The following is a 19542-nucleotide window of genomic DNA, read 5'->3' as shown; positions in this document are numbered from 1 at the left end:
TCTATCTATGGTTAGAGTTTGGATCAGTAGAATGAGTTTCTGATAAGGGTTGCCACTGCAGTTCTCCCTTCTTCCCGAAGCTGACAGCCCCTCCTCCCATGGGACTGAGCCTGGCAGGGAGGGGTGCGGGTCCCCTGGCCACAAAAACTTACAGATTTCGCTGATCTCAGCAGTTCCACATTTTCATGAGTGTTGTATGAAGTATGCCCAAAGTCAGATTGCTCTGTGGTGTCCAGTCCACGCAGTTCCTGGCTTTCTACCTACGTTCCTGGAGGAGTAACTAAAACATACAGCTCACCAGTCCCCCTGTCTGTTTTATTATGGGTACCGTTCGTTTACTAGATATAGATAAACTTAGTGGGAGTGTGTTGAACATTCTACTCTAAGTAGTGCAACTTAAATAATCATGAAACAACTTTTGCAATCCCCACATTTATCTAAATCGCCCCATTTTCCGTTAATTTCTACCAAAATCTTTATCATTCAAGCCATAAAAAGTTTTCATCCACCGACACACGAACTCATTGGAAAATATATTCCCAGCTCTTCCATGGCTCATTTCCAGTGGCATTCTACATTTCAGGTATAATGAATTAGAATGAAAATTTATCTATGTATGTCTTTTATTGTTCTCTACTGTTAAATGTAAAGATAATTCAAGCCAGGAGAATGTTCTTACAACACTTCGCGTTTTATAGTACTGGAAAAAGCTACAAATCAGACTTCAATTTATAGAAATACTTTCTGTTGCAGAGTGGCATGATTAGATGATCAATAACAATAGCGGTCCTTTAGCATAAACATACAACATATTGGTAAAAAATTCTGGGGCACATATGGAATGGAAATACGTGTGTAATTGAAAAAGTATTTGTGCAAAAATGTCAACTAAGGAGGTGTGGTGGATTGAATTCTCTACCCCAGTTTGGACATGTTCTTAGTCTTGGTCCGCATTGGTCCCATTGTAAATAAGGTCTCTTCAAGTTGTTACTTTAGTTAAGGTGTAGCCTCACTGAATCAGATTGGGCTTTAACTTGGATTACTGGAGTCCTTTATGAGCAGAATGAAAGTCAGACTGAGAGAAAAGCCAAAAGAGGCCGCTATGTGCATTGCCATGTGACAAAAGCCAAAGACCAAGCCATCCCCAGAATGCCACAGTCTTCTGGTAGAAAGCATCGCCTTGCTGACCCCTCGATTTTGGATTTCTCCTACCCTGAAAACTTCTATCCCCAAAACCCCAATAAATTCCCATTGTTTAAGCCAAACCATTGCATGATACTTGTTTTCACAGCCGGGAAACTTAAAGACAAGTGCTGCCATATGGGCCTTAATTGAGATATGAGGTATGAGTAGAACTAAGGCAGATGAAGTGAGGGCAGAGGGGAGGGATAAAAGTGTCGCAGGTAGAAAATAAGGAGAGCCGGGAGTTTGGGGAAAAGAGAAAAAAAAGTATTGTGTCTGGTGCCTGGAAGTATGAAGGGCTCTTGGGAGGAAACTGGAAACGCTTCTATTATAAGAATAAGGGAAAACTGACTTCATATGATCAGAATCATTCAGCAACGGTAAGCCGTAAAAACGTTTCCAGAATCAACTTTCGTTCGTGGGATGAGGTAGCCGAGTGGTTAAGGTGGTGGACTGCTAATCCATTGTGCTGTGCACGCGTGGGTTCAAATCCCATCCTCGTCTACGCACTGTTGACTTTTCTGCTTTGCTTGTGTTCCTGAGTGGAATAAATCTCAAAATCTCAACCTCTATTTTTTTCTCATGATGTAGTCTTGCCTTTCTTGGTTTACTACCACAATGCTACGAGCTTTAGAGGGAGAGTAGGTTAGGGAAACCTTCAAGCTGTCAGTGTGTCCTTGTGTCATGCGGCACTTGCTTACGGGTTTACAGCACGCATATGCTACAGGGTAGGAAATAATATGACGAAAGCCAAAGTAGCAGAGGATGGTTTCGATCCATCGACCTCTGGGTTATGGGCCCAGCACGCTTCCGCTGCGCCACTCTGCTGCCTTATGACTATGCTGCATCCCGTACTCTTCATATTATCTCCTTGCCTACACGCACCCGTTGCAATTCACTAAATTACCTGTAAAAACTATCCTAACTCACGCCTGCTATTTTTATTTTATTTATTTATTTATTTTTTAAAGACGAAACCGACAAACATGTGTATCAAATCAAATGCTCTGGGGAGTGGAACTATCTTGATAAACATACTGAGCTTTGGTTCAGCGGTGGCGATCTAGGGCCTGTAGTTAAATATAAGGAAGTAGCGTCCCCGGGAGTTTGGGCTGGATAGGAATGCAAACGTCATCAAGAGGCTGTTAGCGCTTCATCCTGGTCAACTAAGCTAAGCAGCCAGTCCTCCTTTGAAAATGTAAATGACAACCAAACAGTATTGTTTCTTCTAATTTATCTGGGAAAGAAAACAAAACAACCAAAACACACACACACACACACACACACACAGAAACTAGCGATTTTTTTTTTAAATCCTCATCCGTATTCTATTTTCCCCAACTCACCACTGGGAAAAGAAAAAAAAAAAATAAAAGAGAAAAGCTCCACATTCGGCCTGAATGAACCAGGCATCTTCCAGGGAAACTAGTCCTTCCCAAATACCCTCTCTGAATCCCGAAGATTCAGATCCACATCCCGGAGCCGGGCTTCCTCTCTCCTACCCCAGGGAAGGCTCTGGGAGAAAGGGAAGCCAGAGATGTTGGCTCGCGGATCACCGAACAGATCACGCAGACCCCGGGGAAATCTGCTCCAGCGCGGGGTGCGGATTCTCCTCCAATCCTGGAGACAGTTCCGGACAGATCCGGTCTTTCCGGAGGCCTCAGCGCCCGGCAACTTGCACCTTCTCGCCGCCTGGCGTCGGGTAGTTCCGCAGTCACCGCGAACCTCAAACGACACGGGTCCCGTGCACCGGGGCTGAAGACCCTCTCTCGTAAACTCTGACCTCTCCCTGTGGCGGGACAGAACCAAGACCCCGAATCAATGCCAAGAGGAATTCGAGACCTGAGCGCAGCCAGAGGGGACTTCACCTGGAATATGAAACACCTTGATCTTGAAAGAGGACAGGCACCGAGGCTCAAGTTGAGCAACTTCAGAGGAAGGAGGCAAGAGGCATAGAACATTTGCCCCTCCGAGGTGCGGACAGCCTAGGCCATTTTCACCGCCCATGAGGACCACCATATGTAACACTCAAAACATCTCCCATGATGGGTGGAGTTGGTCCTGACTCGCTGCAATAAGGGAAATGCTTAATTCGTGAGGGGTTTGAATGTGTGTGTGTGCCTGTAATTTTCCTTTAAATGGAGGATGTTAACAATGGAGGGAGGTTTTTAGGAAAAAAGAAAAACAATTTGAAATTCTTTGAAGTGATTGTAAGAAAATCCCTAACTACAGGATTAGTTAAGCAATTTTTGACAGAGGGTGGTTGATCTAGTATCAAAACCATCTCACTTTTCTGCTTATCTTTTCCCCCACCACTTCCGCTCCTGCACACTCAGCATAACTCTGGTAATGCAAAAAAAGAAAAGAAAAGAAAGGAAAAGAAAAGAAAAGAAACGAAAAGAAAAAAAGAAAAGAAAAAGGCTCTGGGAATTAATTTAGACGCCTGGGTTTAAACAACTTTTACTGCCATTATCATTGAGGTGATCAATAACCTCTGGGATCTTATTGTCCTTGTCTGCAAAAGGACTGATAAAATCTAATTGAATTGATTAAATAAATATATTTTGAGTACCACTTATGTGTCAGATACTATTGTAGGTAATGGGGATATAGAAGTAAACATACAAACAAAATTCCATTTTTATGAAGCTTAGGGTTACTCAGAAAATGCAATAATTAAGCATATTGCATAATATGGTAAAAAATGATAAATGCTATGGAGAAAAATAAGGCCACAAATGGAATAAAAGCATGCTGGGAATTTGGGAGTTTGTGTAATCATTCGAGACAGTGGTTTTACTTTAACTGTAGTTATTCTTTTAGTTTATTTCTCTCAATGGTAACTCTAGTTGTTATTTTAACTTATTTCTTTGACTAGTTATTGTAGTGTGTGCCGGTTTGAATGTATTGTGTCCCCCAAATGCCATTGTCTTTGTCGTCTTGTCGAGGCAGACGTTTGGTGCTGGTTAGATTTGCTTGGAATGTGCCCCACCCAGCTGTGGGTAGTGATTTTGATGAGATGTTCCCATGGAGGCGTGGCCCCGCCCATTCGGGGAGGGCCTTGATCAGTGGAGCTATATAAATGAGCTGACTCAGAGAGAGGGAACTCAGTGAGTGCAGCTGTGAGTGACATTTTGAGGAGGAGCAACCTTGCTGGGGAGGAACATCCTGGGAGAAAGCCGTTTTGAGGCCAGAGCTTTGGAGCAGACGCCAGCTGCCTTCCTAGCTAGCAGAGGTTTTCCAGTCGCCATTGGCCATCCTTCGGTGAGGGTGCCCGGTTGCTGGTGTGTTATGTTGGACGTTTTGTGGCCTTAAGACTGTAACTGTGTAGCGAAATAAACCCCCATTTTATAAAAGCCTGTCTATCTCTGGTGTTTTGCATTCTGCAGCATTAGCAAACTAGAACATAGTGTTATTTTATGCTTGCCTTTTCATCACAACCCAGTTGTTTAGCTTATTTCCATTTCTTTACTTGTCATTTTATGTTAACTGAGCAAGGCACAGGTCTGTTGAAACCTATAAGCACTGCTTACAACCCTCTTTTACGACAATTTATCCATACAACAGTTGGATTTTGTCAGCTTTCAAGGGTTTTTGAGGCCTGGGTTTACTCCCTACTGACCATAACCAAACCATAACCAATCGATATCTGACAACATCACTATCTCCACTTCCATTTGTCTAATCCCATAAAATCTTTATACTCTTTAGGCTCAGAGAGACAGATTTGACCTTTTATGATCCTATCTCCATGCTTGGAAGGCCTGCATTAAAAGTCTTTCTTTTCTCAAAATGCGTTGACTTCTGCCTGCATCCTGCGGAGCTCTTGCTCGGTAACAAATGGCGACCGCGAAGGGACATTGAAGGCCCCAGGTCCTTCTTGCCCGAGGTACTGTGGCCTCAGTGGGAGAGACTTGCCTGATCACCGATCCTAAGTGGACCCCTAGACCTATTTGTCTAGAGGCTGGTGTGTTACATTGGTTCGAGTTCAACGCTGGGGTTAAAAGTCCCCAAATCGCTCCTCCCTCCAAGAACTCCTCTGCCCTTACCTCCATATCTCATCTGGTTCTCATCTGGTTATTAGGTTATAATACTTGTTAATATTGTAAAATTTATCACTGCTTAAGATAGTCATGGGAAATGTTAACACTACATCTGATCGTAGCCTTTTAGGATGTTGTTCTAGTTTGCTAATGCTGTCGGAATGCAAAACACCAGAAATGGACTGGCTTTTATAAAAGGGGGTTTATTTGGTTACACAGTTACAGTCTTAAGGCCATAAAGGGTACTTCACTGGAGAAAGGCTGTTGGCATCCGGAAAACCTCTGTTAGCTGGGAAGGCACGTGGCTGGTGTCTGCTTGCTCCTAGGTTGCCTTTCAAATGGTGTTCTCCAAAATCTCTGCATCACCTTCCAATGGCTGTCTTGAAAATGTCTGTCTCAGCTCCAGCTCTCTATGAGCTCCTTCTGTCTGAGCTTATATAGTGCTCCAATAAACTAAACAAGGCCATGCTGAATGGGCAGGGCCATGCATCCATGGAAATCATCCAACCAGAGTTATCACCTACAATTGGGTGGGTCACATCTCCATGGACACTGATCCAATAGGTTCCAGTCCAATCGTCTGCCCCTACAAGAAGGCAGTAAAGAATATGGCTTTGTCTGGGGGACATAAATATACAAACTGGCACAGATCTATATTGCATAATTGGTAATTGTTCACCTATAAACCCATGAAACAAAAGAGAATGATTTAGTTTTGTAAGTCAACCTGACCACAATATAAATTACACACAGGAGAAAACTGGCCAGAAAGTGGGTCTGTTAATTACAATACCATCCCACAGTTAGAGAGGTTCCATAAGAGGCAAGAAAAATGGGATGATACATTTATGCACAATCTTTTATCACCTCCTATTAGAATAAGAATCCCCAGAAAAAATGTAAGGTAATGCCAGTGAAAACTAAGGTGCTTTCAGACTCTAACCAGGAGGATTCCTCTGATGTGCCTCTGCTGCCTCCATCAGCCCCATCTCCGTATGCTAATAGCAATAGGTGAGGAGAAGGGCCTGAAACACCTCAACCAGCCCCAATTTACCCCCCTGTGCCTAAAATACAGGAAGAAACAGCCCCTGTGCCTAGCACACAGGAGAAACCACCCCCTGTACCCACTAATCAGAAGGGAACTTCACTCGATCCCATACCTGTCAGGGTACTCAATTTGGCCAGGAGGTTACGGTCTCAACTGCAGAGCCACTGCCCAATTCCTCCTGAGACAAGCCCCTGTAGGACCAGAATAACAGGAAAATACAGTGGATTTGTGTATATACATTTGCCATTTTCAATGTCAGATCTCTTAAACTGGAAAAACAACAAATCTTACTTGCTGTTCCGGTCTGCTAATGCTGCCATTATGCAAAATACCAGAAATGGATTGGCTTTTATAAAGGGGATTTATTAGTTTACAAATAACCTAAGTTCTACAGCCCTAAAAATGTCCAAACTGAGGCATCAAAAAGAGGATGTCATCTGGAACACCTCTGTCAGTTGGGAAGGCACGTGGCTGGCATCTGCTGGTGCTTTGCTCCCAGGTTGCCTTTCAAAATGGCTTTCACCAAAATGTCTATGGGCTTCTGTGACTCTTAGCTTCTCTCTCTCAGCTCCTGTGCATCTTTGCTTCTCTCAGCTCCTGTGCACCTTCTCTTGTTCTCCCAGGGTGATTCTCTGAAAGCATCTGGGGTCCTCTCTTAGCTTCTCCAGGACAAACTTTGGGCCTCATCTCTTAGTTTAGCAACTCCAAACATCTTTCTGTCTGCATCTCCAGGTGTCTCCAAGTGTCTGGGTCTGTGTAGGCTTTGAGTTCTCTTAGGTAATCCAGCAAACTAATCAAGATCCACCCTGAATGGGTGGGACTCACACCACCATGGAAATAATTTAATCAAAGGTCTCACCCACACTTGGGTGAATGGACACCTCCATGGAAACCTGCAATCAACAGGTTCCACTCAATAAGATTGGATTAAAGTCTCGTGGCTATTCCGGGGGTCCGTAACAGTTTCAAATTGTCACACCTGCCAGGATCTCAATCTTTCTACCCAATCCTTGTTCCCCTCAAAATGTTAACATTATTTAGTATCTTGTCTGTCCTTCCAGAAATTTTAAATACATAAGTCTAGTTAAACAATTATGCATTTTTTTCACTCCACAGACAGTGACATGTTATCTACATATTTCTATTCTTGGCCATTGTGGGGGATTTTTGTTTGTTTTGTTTTGAAAACATATTTTTGCCATCTTTCCATATCAGTTCAGAGAATTCATTCACTATTAAATATGCATAGTATTCAGTCATGTGGAATACACCATAGTTTAAAGGACTGTTCATGTATCTTTCCCCATTTCACTATTGCAAACAGTGTTCATAGCTGTGAACATCCACCATATCCCATCAGTATTATGACAGCTTGCACACGTGTAGAAAACCTGTGTCAAAGAACATGTTCTTTAGCAACTTTAACAGACATTCTCCAGCTGCACTTCAGAGGAGCTGACCCAGCTTTTCTTTTATTTATTCATTTGCCCGTTTTAACTATGTTTAGCACAAATAAATAGGATGTGGCCACATTTCCTAACCATCCTTCTCTATGAATTGTGTGCTTCAGGTCTGAAACAAAATTGGACAATCAGTGGAGACATAGAGGAATTTACCTGGAGGAATGTTTGATTCTGGAGTATGGCCTTCTCTCAGGAAGGTGAGGCTTAAGTGCAGTTGATGTTTGGCAAAAGCAATGTGGTAAAATGGATGGGAAGAGAAAGGGCTGAGTGGAGAGGCCAGAGAAGGGGCCAGCAGTGACCTCCCTTTGTGCAACTCCAAGAGAACAACATGGCAAAAACAGATGAGAGCAGAGGAGTAGAGATCCTGGCATGTCAGAAGACCGAGACTGAGCTTCAGAGAGGTGAGGGGAGAGTGCTGGGAGCTGAGGCTACAGAGGGGGGGACAGCATGTGGATGATGCAGGAAACATCAGTGCAATTCGATATTTACACCAGGATGCATTTGATGGTGAACAGGTGTGCCAAAATAGTTAGAAAGCATTAATCGGTCTATATCAGGTGTGAACTTAGAAGAACACTCATTCTATTACAGGCCAAGTTAAGAAATTTTGAATCCATCTTGACAATAGGAATCCACGTGAGCATATTGGTCACAGGGACCACATCAACAGATTTGCATTTTTAAAATATGTCTCTGAACTCTTGTGGTAGATAGGTTCAGATCTTGGCCCTGGGGAGGCATCAGTGACGAACAATGAGAACAAAAATTGCTGTACACATAGCAGGTGGAGACAGATATAAATAATAAGTGTAATCAACTAAGAGTTTTTTGATGTACAAGGGGATTTTAACTGTAATTGAAAAAAAATAAAGATAAGTGTGGGGATCTGGAGTGATGGAACTAGGTGAGAACTCTGAAGAGGTTGCTAGGGAACACTTCATTCAAAAGGTGGTGTACTACATTGGAAGGGGTGAGCAATCTAGGCATCTGAAACGTAAGGTGTTACAGGCATAAAGCACAAGTGGTGCAGAGGTCCAATAGTGGGTTCATGCATGGACGTTCTGGGACTATAAGAGGGTACAAGGGACTGGAGCACAAGGAAGGGAGAGAATCATGGAGGTGAGATCAAAGAGAAAAGGAGATTCAGTGTGTAGGACTGATTATAGGAATTCAACTTTTCTTCCCGTAAAACTGTGGGAGCCATTGGATAATTTTTATCTTAGGAGTGACCATACCTGCCCTTTGCTCTAAAATATAGCTGTGGCAGCTCTTTTGCAAATAGAATTTAGGGGAATGTATTAGGGCAAAGACTCTGGGAAACTGTTGGTCAGAAAAGGAGACACCTAATGCCAGCACCAGGGGTGCAGTCTCACCGCGTGGAGGTGTGGGAGCAGAACAATGCCTGCCACCAGGAACCCAATCCTAGGCAGCCACCCCACTCCATGGTTTGCAGGTGTCAGGGTAGCTAACAGAAGCACGACTCACACAGCACTGGGTGCAACAACGTTTTACTCACAGAGCAAAGAGTCAGAGTAAAGTCAGCTTCACTAGCAGGCATAGGTCTCCCACAGCAGGTGGGTCTCAACCTGGGACCTATGCAGAGAGATGTACCACCAGCAGCGCCCCTCTTTTGTTTACGTGTGCCATAGCAGAGGAAACACACTCTCTCCCTGACGGGGACAGATATACCATGAGGGTGGACCCGGATATCATAAAACATGCCCAGTTTAGTCAGACAGTCTCTAGTGAATATTTACAAAGGTACAGAGGAAAACAGGGGTAGGAATGTGCTGGCAGTCCCCTTATCTGGTCCTGAAGATAGGCTGTATTTGTGGGATTCAGGGAAAGATGGCAGGACATGATAGAACTGTTCCCTACCACAGAAACAGACAATGAGGCAGAGTTTTCATGTAGAAAGTTTTTTGGAGAGTGTTTCCAGAAAGAGCACACGAGGAAGGCAGAGGAGAGGAGGAAAACTGATCTGAGATTCACTTGCAGTGAGGCCCCAGCTCATGGCACTGGGAGTTGGGAGCTGCTCTATCTCTTTGGAGCATCCTGAATTGAGGCCCAGGAGCTGGATTTTTGTCCTCGCTCATAGACCTGTCCCAGAGGGGGTGTGTAACCTCAGTTAACACAGCTTCCTCTTATTTATTTATTTATTCATTATTTTTTTAAACACTGCCTTCTCGCAAAGCTTCTCTTGGATTCTGGTTGGTATCTCTCTGCCGGGGAAACGGAGAAGACGAAAATAACTGCTTGGTCTTCACAGGAATGTGCCAAACCAGGACTCAGCGTGGACCCGCACTGTTGGCAGGTTCGATGTTCGGCAATGGTAGCAGCTGGATTACACTTGGTGAATAGGACCCCACGTCACTGGGTCCATGCATGGCCCGCATCCCTGCCACCAGGCTACTCCTTTTATGTGCTCATGTGCCAGCACTGGGGTGGCTGATGACCAGGCCTGTTTGACAAAAGTGGGTAGAACCATTCTGGTTACTTTCTTGTTTAGCACTTCTGTGGTGGGTGGATCCTGGTGGGAGTTAGCGTATGATACACAGATCTTCACACTTTGTGCCCACTCTCATGTCACGGTTGCTTCCCAGTCATTTCCTCTCTGGGCCTTTGGCCAGGGCCAGAGCCATTAGTCATTGCCCATGGGGTCACATCTATTCTGACGTCCACACAAAGCCGATGGCCATGTCCACTGTCCAAAGCTCTCCCTGCTGGGGGCATTTCTCCCCTCACTGCTGGTTTTTGGGAGATATTACAGAATGGGTGTGTAGGGCCTCAGCTGTCCATATGCACGAGGAGTCTCATCCAAAGTGAACAGCTGGGTGTTACTGTCTCCAGCCATCTGGAAACAGTGAGAGCCTTCCAGAAAGAGTGAATCACCCTCTCTCCCTCTTTCTTGAGCAGGGAACCAGATGTTCCTCTGTGAGGCCAAAGGGCAAGCCGCCCCAAAGTTTCCTTTCCTCTTGGAGAATTGCAGGCAAAATATTGATTTTGGTAGCTTTGCCTTATTCTGGTAGATTCATTCAAGATCCCACTTAACACTCCCAGGCAAGGTACTATTTTTTTAGGCTGGAAGACAAAAGACAAGGTGGTTTTGAATCTCAGGAGGGAGAACAACAAATGAATAGCCTGAATATGTTCTCAAAATTTTGGATTGATTCGGTATCGTATTAAGTCTTGGCTCACAAACCGGCGAGAGTGACTTTCCCGTTAAGTGGGTCAGGAGCTAAAATCTAAATTACTGATGTGAGCTTTGAAACCACGCAAAGATATACCTTGGCCACTCAGCATTCGAAGGGAAAGACAGATTCTCATGGCCCGTGTCCTTGAGTAAAATATGAGACTAACACCACTAACACAACCAAGTCACTGACCTGTAAACCCTTTCGCACGCTCCTCACAGACCTCCAAAACGTCCAGCAAATGGCCTTACTTACCTAGAGCGCGCGGGCTCCCTCCCTCCGGAAATGGTGCGAACTAGACCTGGATGATCTCTGGACAAGCACTGCTGCGTGTCCAGGTTCCTTTCGAGCACCCCAGGCAGTGCACATACGAGTCCTGCCCCATCCCAAATCAGCCCCGGAGCATTCTGCATCTGTGTGGAAGGAAGCGGAGGCTCAGGGCAGCGAGTGACCGCCCAAGCGGAGCCTCGGCGGGGAGGGGCGGGCTCAGCCCGGCGCCCGGCGCTCTCCCCGCATCCCGCTGAGGCGCCGCCCGGCCTTCACCCCCCACCGTAGACAGACCCGGGAGCTAAAAGTCCAGACATCAAGCCGGCCCGACACAGAGTCCCTGAGATCTTTGTGGGGAGCAGGGAAGTGGGAGGATCGAGGGGAGATCCAGGTTAGGCAATGGGCTCCGCCCCACTGAGGTCGGTGTCTCTACAGAATCTTGCCTTGTTGATCTCTCCCTCCCCACTGTACCCCATACCTCTCCTCGCTCGGTCTCCCAACGCCAGGTGATTTCGGAAAACATTGGTCGGCAATAAACATGTTCCCGAAGACCGTAAGCGGAGGTATTTTCGTTGTGGAAATCCCTGAGGATTTCGAGGGCCCCATCCCCGCTAAGGGAAGGTGGATCTCTCCTGCTACTCGCTGACAAATTGTCCTTCGGTTTTCCATCTCGAAGGCTAAAACAAAAGTGGCAACACAGCTGTTTCCGCCCGGTTTCGAACCGGGGACCTTTCGCGTGTTAGGCGAACGTGATAACCACTACACTACGGAAACGCGCCTGCTCGGCCACCCAATCGCTACCTTTAACAGAGAATGCACGTTTCACTCACTGCCTCTTGTTCTTAACGTTGAGGTGGTATGGTATTTTCTTCAAGGAGATTATCAAGGTTGGTGCACTTTTCTGTTTATTGAAATCATCGTTAACGAAGTCAATGAGTCGCGCCAAGCAAATACGTCGCTTATGGGAAGAATTCCTTTCCAAACGCGAGAGAGCAATCTTACGCAGTTGTACTGGATTGAGGGGCGTGCACCCAAAATTCATGTCACCCGGAACCTCAGAATGTGATCTTGTTTGGAAACGGGGCCTTTGTAGATGCAATTAGCTAAGGTGAGGTCGTACTGGATTAGGGTGGGCCTAAATCCAACGCCACCGGTGTCCTTACAAGAAGAGGAAATCTTAGACACAGTGACACAGGCGCAGAGGGAATATCGCCATAAGGTGACAGAGACGGAGACTGGAGTTATGCTGCCGCAAACCAATGAAAGCCTAGGGCGACCAGCAGCTCGAAGACACAGCGTATGGTCCTCCCCTGGGAGCTTCGGAAGGACCACGGCCCTGCCGACACCTTGATTTCGGACTTGAGCCTCCAGAGCTGTAAGAGCATAAACTTGTCTTCTTTTAAGCTACCCAGTTTGTTGCACTCTTTGACGCCAGCCCTCGAAAACTAAGAGAGGGATCCTCCGAGTAAGGCAGAAAATGATCCCCAGAAAATCACCGGGACCCAGTTGACTGAGCTCTGGAAACTGCCCACACTCTGTAGCAGGCGGTGGACTGGGAATGGGGAAGGAAGGGTCTGGGACTTGGGATGACTGAACTCCATGTCCAGGGCTTCTGAAAGAAGTCTTGCGGCCTGCTGCTGTGCAATGGGCACGCTCAGTTTCCGATGTCCGTCATTGTTTTGATAGCAGTGGGAGGAGGGCTGTGATACACTGAAAGACAGACCACAGCTCACAGGAATACTCCCGGTAGCTTTGGAATGGTGACCGGAACCACAATTCCAAATCTTAACAGTGACAAAAGTTTGGGGAGAGGCCTCCTCTGATGCCCTCGATTCGTACAAAAGCGATTAGAGATCACTGCGGAAACCTGAGGCAAAAAGGCAGGGCAGCTCCTGAATGGCATCAGAGCCGGCTCCTGGACGTGCGGAGCAAGGGAGATTGAGAGGCTCTCGGAGAGTAAACGCTAGGGAAGTGAGACTTACCATGTCTCCTTCCAGCACGAAATCGGGTCTCTGATTGTGGCGTGCTTATACTTCCAAGACAAAGAGAAACAAAAAGGAATTGCCTCCAGTGGATTTTGTAGATCCCGGCAACCGGGCAGCATGCTTGGGTCGGCCTGTGTCTCACTTACGATTTCTCAGTTTAAAAAGCGTGAATTTCTTTTTATGTGTTATGCAAAGGTTGTGCTTCCCATTATAGTTTTCTATTTGTGTGCGAGTGCTTTTATTTTATCAACTTGTGAGCTATCTACGAAATTTGGCAGTCCGATTAGCTGCTCGTATTACCATCTAAACTCTTTTTTCTTTGTAAACTACTATTGAATACTGATGGTATGGGTGGATCAGTGATTGACTTCTATTATTTAAGGTTTTACATCAGAAAAATAGCCCAGGTGTGCTGGAACACACTTTTGAAGAAATCATCAAATGTTTTTACTCGGTAAGAAAAGAGAATAACTCATTAAGTGGTAAATTTCTGTATATTTGTATGATAAAAATCATACAGCAGATGAAGGCACAAAAACACAATCTAAAAAGGAAACAAGAATTTCACAAATTTACTTATTTTAAAGATCACATTCGACCAAGTAATTTAGAAAACTCAATCTCAAAAAATTCGGATTGAGGGAGGATGGTGGAAAGAATGCAGACTGGGAAGCTCCCGGAATCTGTCCCTCCACCTAAACAACTATTGAACTGGTGGGAACTGTCTGAAGAAACTACTTTCAATCTCTGGAGTCTAGTAGAACACTATGCAGCATAGAGGCAAGAGCCGGAAGAGGCTGGTAAATTGTGGTAACCATCCACGAATTTCACCCTCTGTGCCGCGGCTACCACCCGCTAACCCCCAACCACCTGACAGGCAGCAGTGGAGACTGCAGACCAGGCTCCTGGTGCAGCTTGCTGGTGCCGAGGTGGGCTCTAAGAATATATAGTCCCTTACAATCTACAGGTGCCTGTTCTCATCACTGACCACCACTTTGATGAGCTACTTTAAATTGCTGAGTGGCCATTGCTGCAACCCCCCTCAGGCAAAAGCGGCAAAGGAGTTGAAGGAGGTAGTACCTCCCCCACCCCACCCCACCCCCACTTTTCTCTTTCCATTCTCCTTTGAGAGCAAAATTAGTTTGGAACATGTCTCAAATTGATGACTCCAGCCCTCAGAAACAACAACTACAAAACCTAGCAATCCCAGAAGTGTTCAAGAACTAGATTTCCAGAGTTGTAACAACATAATTCTCAGAATGTGTAGTTCTCAACAGTAAAATTACAAAACATACAAAGAAACGGGAAAGTATGGCCCATTCGCGGGAGAAAGAGAATTTGCCAGAAATCCCCTGAGGAAGCTCATACGTTGGAACTATTAGTCAAAGACTTTAAATCAATTATCTTAATTATGTTCAATGAGCTAAAGGAATCCATAAACAAAGAATTAAAGGAAATAAGGAAAGGGTGGTCTGAACAAAATCAAGAGACGGAAATTTAAAAATCCAACCAAACAGAAATTTTGGAGCTGCCAACTACGTTATTGGATTCCCAGAACAAGAGGGAGAAAAGGGGGCAGAAAAAATATTTGAAGGAAAACTGGCTGAAAACTTCCCAAATCTGATGAAAAACATAAATACACATGTTCCAACCCAGATTAGCCCCAAGACCAAAGAAAACGCCTGGCACGGAGCTACCCATGAGTTCAATTAAGGACTTCCAAAAGAGAAGACTTTTCCCCCACGGCGGTGGCGGGTCGGGAGAGTGAAGTCAGCGTTCTGCCATTCCAAAGAGAGAGCGGAGGAGTGGCAAGGGGGGAGGGGCTTATAAAGGTTTGTGACAACGGAGTTTCCCTTTGATTTGGTTGCAACAAGGTCTCCCGAGATTTGGTTACCAACAGTGATTAGGGGAGGGAAGTTTGAATGCTTTTCCCGTGGCGGGGGTGGGTGCGGGGCCTGTTTCTTGGTCGTGTAGGCTGCTGCGTGTATCTCGGTAACGGAGGAGGGGGCCGGGCCTCCTGGCCCTTGTCCCTCACAACACACATCCCAGAAGCTGGATATCCAAGCAGGAATAGACTCTAAGCGAACTATACCAGGACTCACTGTAGTGGATTATCAAAATCCAAAGACAAGAGACGCTTTTGAAAGCAACAAGAGAGAATCGACCGTCACATACAAGGTATCCCTGATAAGATTTCCAGCGCATTTCTCACCAGAAATCATGAGGCAGTGGGATGGCATGGGGTTAGGAGTGGGGAGGATATGCCGTGAGTCGATTTTAAATCCACATTAGAAACCCCGTCGGATTTTCAAGTCAATGCTTTTATTACTGGATGATCCAAATTTGACTCAAAAACAAAACTTTAGGTAAATCAAAACCAGGGTGATTTGCTGCACTCCAAGCTTCTCTTCTGAATTTCACTCACTCCCTCACAGACTTCATGCAGACCCATCAATTAAATGCTACACGTATGTTAGCAATTCACTGTTTCATATCCCCATCCAGAACCATTTTTTCGAATCCCGAATTTGCCCAATTTGTATCTCCAGTTATTTATCTTAACAGGCATCTCCAGCGTCGTATGTCTGAGTTTCACACGCAGGCACACACATGCGAATTCCCTCATTTTCTTCCCCTCCTCAGAGACAACTCCAGGCTTCCAGTTCATCAGGCTAAAAGGATTAGAGCTTTCTTTGACTCCCCCCCACCCCCCGCCTCACTCCTCCTATTGAATCTGTGTGTCTATTTCTTTAACATATGTCCAGAATCTTACCATTTCTCACCACCTCAGTTGCTACCACTTTGGTCCGAGCCGCATCATCCCAAGTACGAGATATTTTGAAATATCTTAATAGTCTTCCTACTTCCATCTTTTCCCCCTCTACAGTATTCTCCTTGGAGCAGCCATAAAGATCCATTTTAAACTTAAATCATTTGGAGCCATTCCCTTGCTGAGAACCAGACAAGGGCCCCTTGCTGGCCTCGAAGTAAAAGCAAAATTTCTTCCTGTGTTGTGCAAGATTCTGCCTGATCTATCTGCCTGACCTGTTACTGCCCAAACCTCTTCATCTTCTCTCTCCTTGCTCACTCTGTTGCAGCAGCAACCTGTCTACATGCTGGCTCTTCCCTGAACACACAAGACACGCGTCTGCCTCAGAGCCTTTGCACTGACAAGGTCCTTTCTCTGGAACAGTTTCCTTATAGGCATGGCTTACTCCCTCACTTCTTTGAAGGCTTTGTTCAACTGCCACCACCACGTCAGTGATACTTGACCTCACTATTACTCCCAGAATTCCTCTTTCACATTCCTGGCTTTGTTTTGCTCCACTGTACTTGATCTTTTAACACCTTATGGAACTTGCCTACTCGTTTCGTCTACTGTGCTTCTCTGTGTTTCTACTGTGTTGTATATTGCTAGAAGTGAATATGGGGAAAAGTGTGTTAGGAAAGTGGGATGGTCTTGGATATTAGATCCACCACCCTCTGTCCAAACCTCAAATTACTCAAGTAACCCTGTACTGCTCGCTAGGATTTTTCTGGCAACCACTTTCACGTACACCAAACTGTGTATTATTTTTGTTCTGTTTGTTTTGTTCAGAACATCCTGTCTGGCCGTGTGGCCGTTGCAAATATCCACCCCTTACACGGTAGATTTCAGCCCTCCCCATCTCTCCCGACTTAACCCCTGTTCTTTCCTCACTGCAGCCAACTCCAACCATCGCGGGGGAAGTTCGGGCGGGTTATCGGCGGTGGTTCTCATGAGCAGTGGGTCAGGCCTGGGCTGGGAGGGGTTCACCTCACCTGAGACAGGTGTTTCCGGCCCCCTTCCAAGGCCGGCGGTTGTCCGACCCAGGCTTGGAGCTGCCGCCCTTCTCGGATTTGGGCGTTTCTCTCCTGGTCCGGTTAGTAGCCCCTGACTCCGGACGCGTCTTGGCCAAGACTTACCCTTGTCATTGATTTGGGCGTCCTTGTTCTGCCCTAGGACAGGAAGGGGTAAGAGGCTCACAAGGACCAGAGGATGTCCCCATGGTCCCTTCGCCCTCGCTGAACACAGCCCTGCATCAGGCTCCTCCAAGTGTTCAGCGTCCCGGACTGCGGCGGGAAGTCTATGACTTCCCCCTCTGGGTGGGCGGGAGGCCAGGGATGACCCGCCGCGGATTCAGCGTGCGGTTGCCCGCGAAACCACCCCCAGGCCAGGCGGCGAGACGGTGCACGTTCCTGCTTCTTGCGGCCTCTGGGAAGAGCAGACCAGCCGGGAACTGTCCCCGGGAGCGGAGAGGAATCGGCATCTCGCGCGCGGGAACCTATTTCTCCGAGGTCTGACCGCGCGCCACGATCTCGGGCTTGGAGCAGCTTCGCGTTCGCCCCGAGCCTTTCGCCCGGTAGGAGGAAGGAAGCCCGGCTCGGGACACTGATCTGAGATTTCCCGGGTCAGAATGGCCATTTGAAAAAGACCAAGCTTCCCCGAAAAAGACAAGAGTTCATTCATGCCAACTGTGGAGCTTTTCTTTTCTCCCCGCCCCCCGCCCCGCCCCCTTCCCGTGGTGGGGAAGGGGGAAATTGAAAGAATGGGGGGATTTTACAAATTTGTTTCCTTCTGGTTGCCTGGTCTTTTTTTGTTTGTTTGATTTTTGCAGAGACATTGGAAGAGACAATGTAGTTTGGTTATCCGTGACGTTTTCCAGCGAGGGCTAGCAACCGTCGTCCAGCGGCGGCTTAGTTCAGTCGTCCACCACGCGGTAATAGCAAGGTCGTGGGTCCGATTGCGGTACCGGCCGCTTTGTGGCGTTTGCATTTCTATCGAGCCCAACTCCGGTGGACGCTGCCTCCTCACATCTAACTACAGACCCCCAGGTTGCCACCGCTGAAACAAAGCTCGATCTGTTTATCAAGATAGTTCCTCTTCCCGGAGCCATTTGATTTATAATGTTTAATTTTTCGTTTTTTAAAAAGGAATTAATCCACGCATCTGATGGAGAGTTGTTTTTTTTTGCGGGGGGGGGGTTGTTTTGTTTTGTTTTAAATTGAGTGAGGTAGGGTGGGTCGTTTAGGGCAGGAGGAAGTAGAAAGATTTGCGAGATTTCCGGCTTAGTATTGAGGAAAAACTTCTTCCAAAACTTTATCTTTAAAGTATAAGTGGAAAAACCCCGGGTGGCCGGTTAGCTCAGTTGGTTAGAGCGTGGTGCTAATAACGCCAAGGTCGCGGGTTCGATCCCCGTACGGGCCAAACAACAACTACTTTAACGTTCATCTAAGTAGATGGAGGATGGATGGACCTCAACCTCCAAGGTTTTCATCTCTGTGAGAACCATTTCTTACGGAGAATTTAGGGGATCTGTGCTGAGACCGGTCGTTTCAGCAGACTTCCCTGTGGACGCTTCCCCACGTCTTTCTGTTGATTCCAAAGGGACAGCAGTGACCCAGCCGCAACCCAGCCGGCACGGGAAAAGAAGCTGCATGTGTCATTTCTTTCCATTGGGAAACGGATTCAAGCAGAGAAACCTGAACTGTTGGGATTGTTTCCGTCTGAAAAGAAACTATAAAACCACCCGGATTTCTATACCTCTTCCGCCCGCCCTGGGTCTTTGCCAGATTGGTGAAAGATGAAAACAGATTTTAAGAATGACATGTGAGAGCAAATTTCATTAACATCGACAAAATAGGAAGGAAACAAAGAGCATTCTGAAGACTGATGCGATATGTAGAAGACTCATTATTTTGAAACGATTCTGGGGGTGAGAATTGCAGTCACATGTTTAAAAGTAAGGAAGCGTAAACAAAAACAGGGAAAAGTCTCCTCTTCTTATGCCTCATCCATCCAATAATCATTTCCAAAAATGTCCCTAGGTAAACTCCTTTCCGGTTTTCCTTCGACAGCAAATATTTATGTAAATTAGTTTTCCCTCCTTTTCATGAAAGTCAACATATTCACAGATCGTCCGCACAATCTGCTTTCATCACTTAACAAGACTCTTTGGAATCTCTATTTTATCACTATTTAGAGAGCTTTCTAGTAGCAGTTTCAATATTGTACACTTTGTCAAATCAGAGCTTTTTTTGGATGAGTTGGGATATCCCGCAGGAGCTGAATCTGAAACGGTCAAATATTTTGTATTATTCAGTGAGGGAATATATACTAGGCGGAGACTTTGTGCAACTGGAGGGCAGGAGGGAAGATGGCACCCTTAAGGTTCTGCTATAAAAGGGGACAAAGCACTTTCTTTAAAAAGTCAGGAGCTAATAAGAGAGCCCTGAAATGGGGATCCCAAAGTGGTTTGGTGAATAAAAGAAAATTAGGCAGTAATCAGGAAATTATTAACAATATTTATCCATATCCCCACTCTGTAGAATGCAATAATT

General features: G+C 46.0%; 4 non-coding genes across 4 annotated transcripts; 2 read left to right on the top strand and 2 right to left on the bottom strand.

Moving 5' to 3' along the window:
* Positions 1-1604: 1604 nt before the first annotated feature.
* On the top strand, positions 1605-1686 carry TRNAS-GCU. The gene has a single exon. It is a non-coding gene; the product is annotated as a tRNA-Ser (tRNA).
* A 252-nt stretch (positions 1687-1938) lies between these two features.
* On the bottom strand, positions 1939-2010 carry TRNAM-CAU. Its single transcript has one exon. It is a non-coding gene; the product is annotated as a tRNA-Met (tRNA).
* A 9888-nt stretch (positions 2011-11898) lies between these two features.
* Positions 11899-11971, bottom strand: TRNAV-AAC. The gene has a single exon. It is a non-coding gene; the product is annotated as a tRNA-Val (tRNA).
* A 6364-nt stretch (positions 11972-18335) lies between these two features.
* On the top strand, positions 18336-18409 carry TRNAI-AAU. Its single transcript has one exon. It is a non-coding gene; the product is annotated as a tRNA-Ile (tRNA).
* The last annotated feature ends 1133 nt before the right edge of the window (positions 18410-19542 follow it).

Source organism: Choloepus didactylus, chromosome 7 (assembly GCF_015220235.1).
Source record: "Choloepus didactylus isolate mChoDid1 chromosome 7, mChoDid1.pri, whole genome shotgun sequence".
NCBI lineage: Eukaryota > Metazoa > Chordata > Mammalia > Pilosa > Megalonychidae > Choloepus > Choloepus didactylus.
Note: the sequence above shows the minus strand (reverse complement) of the source record. Positions and strands in the feature narration are given on the sequence as shown.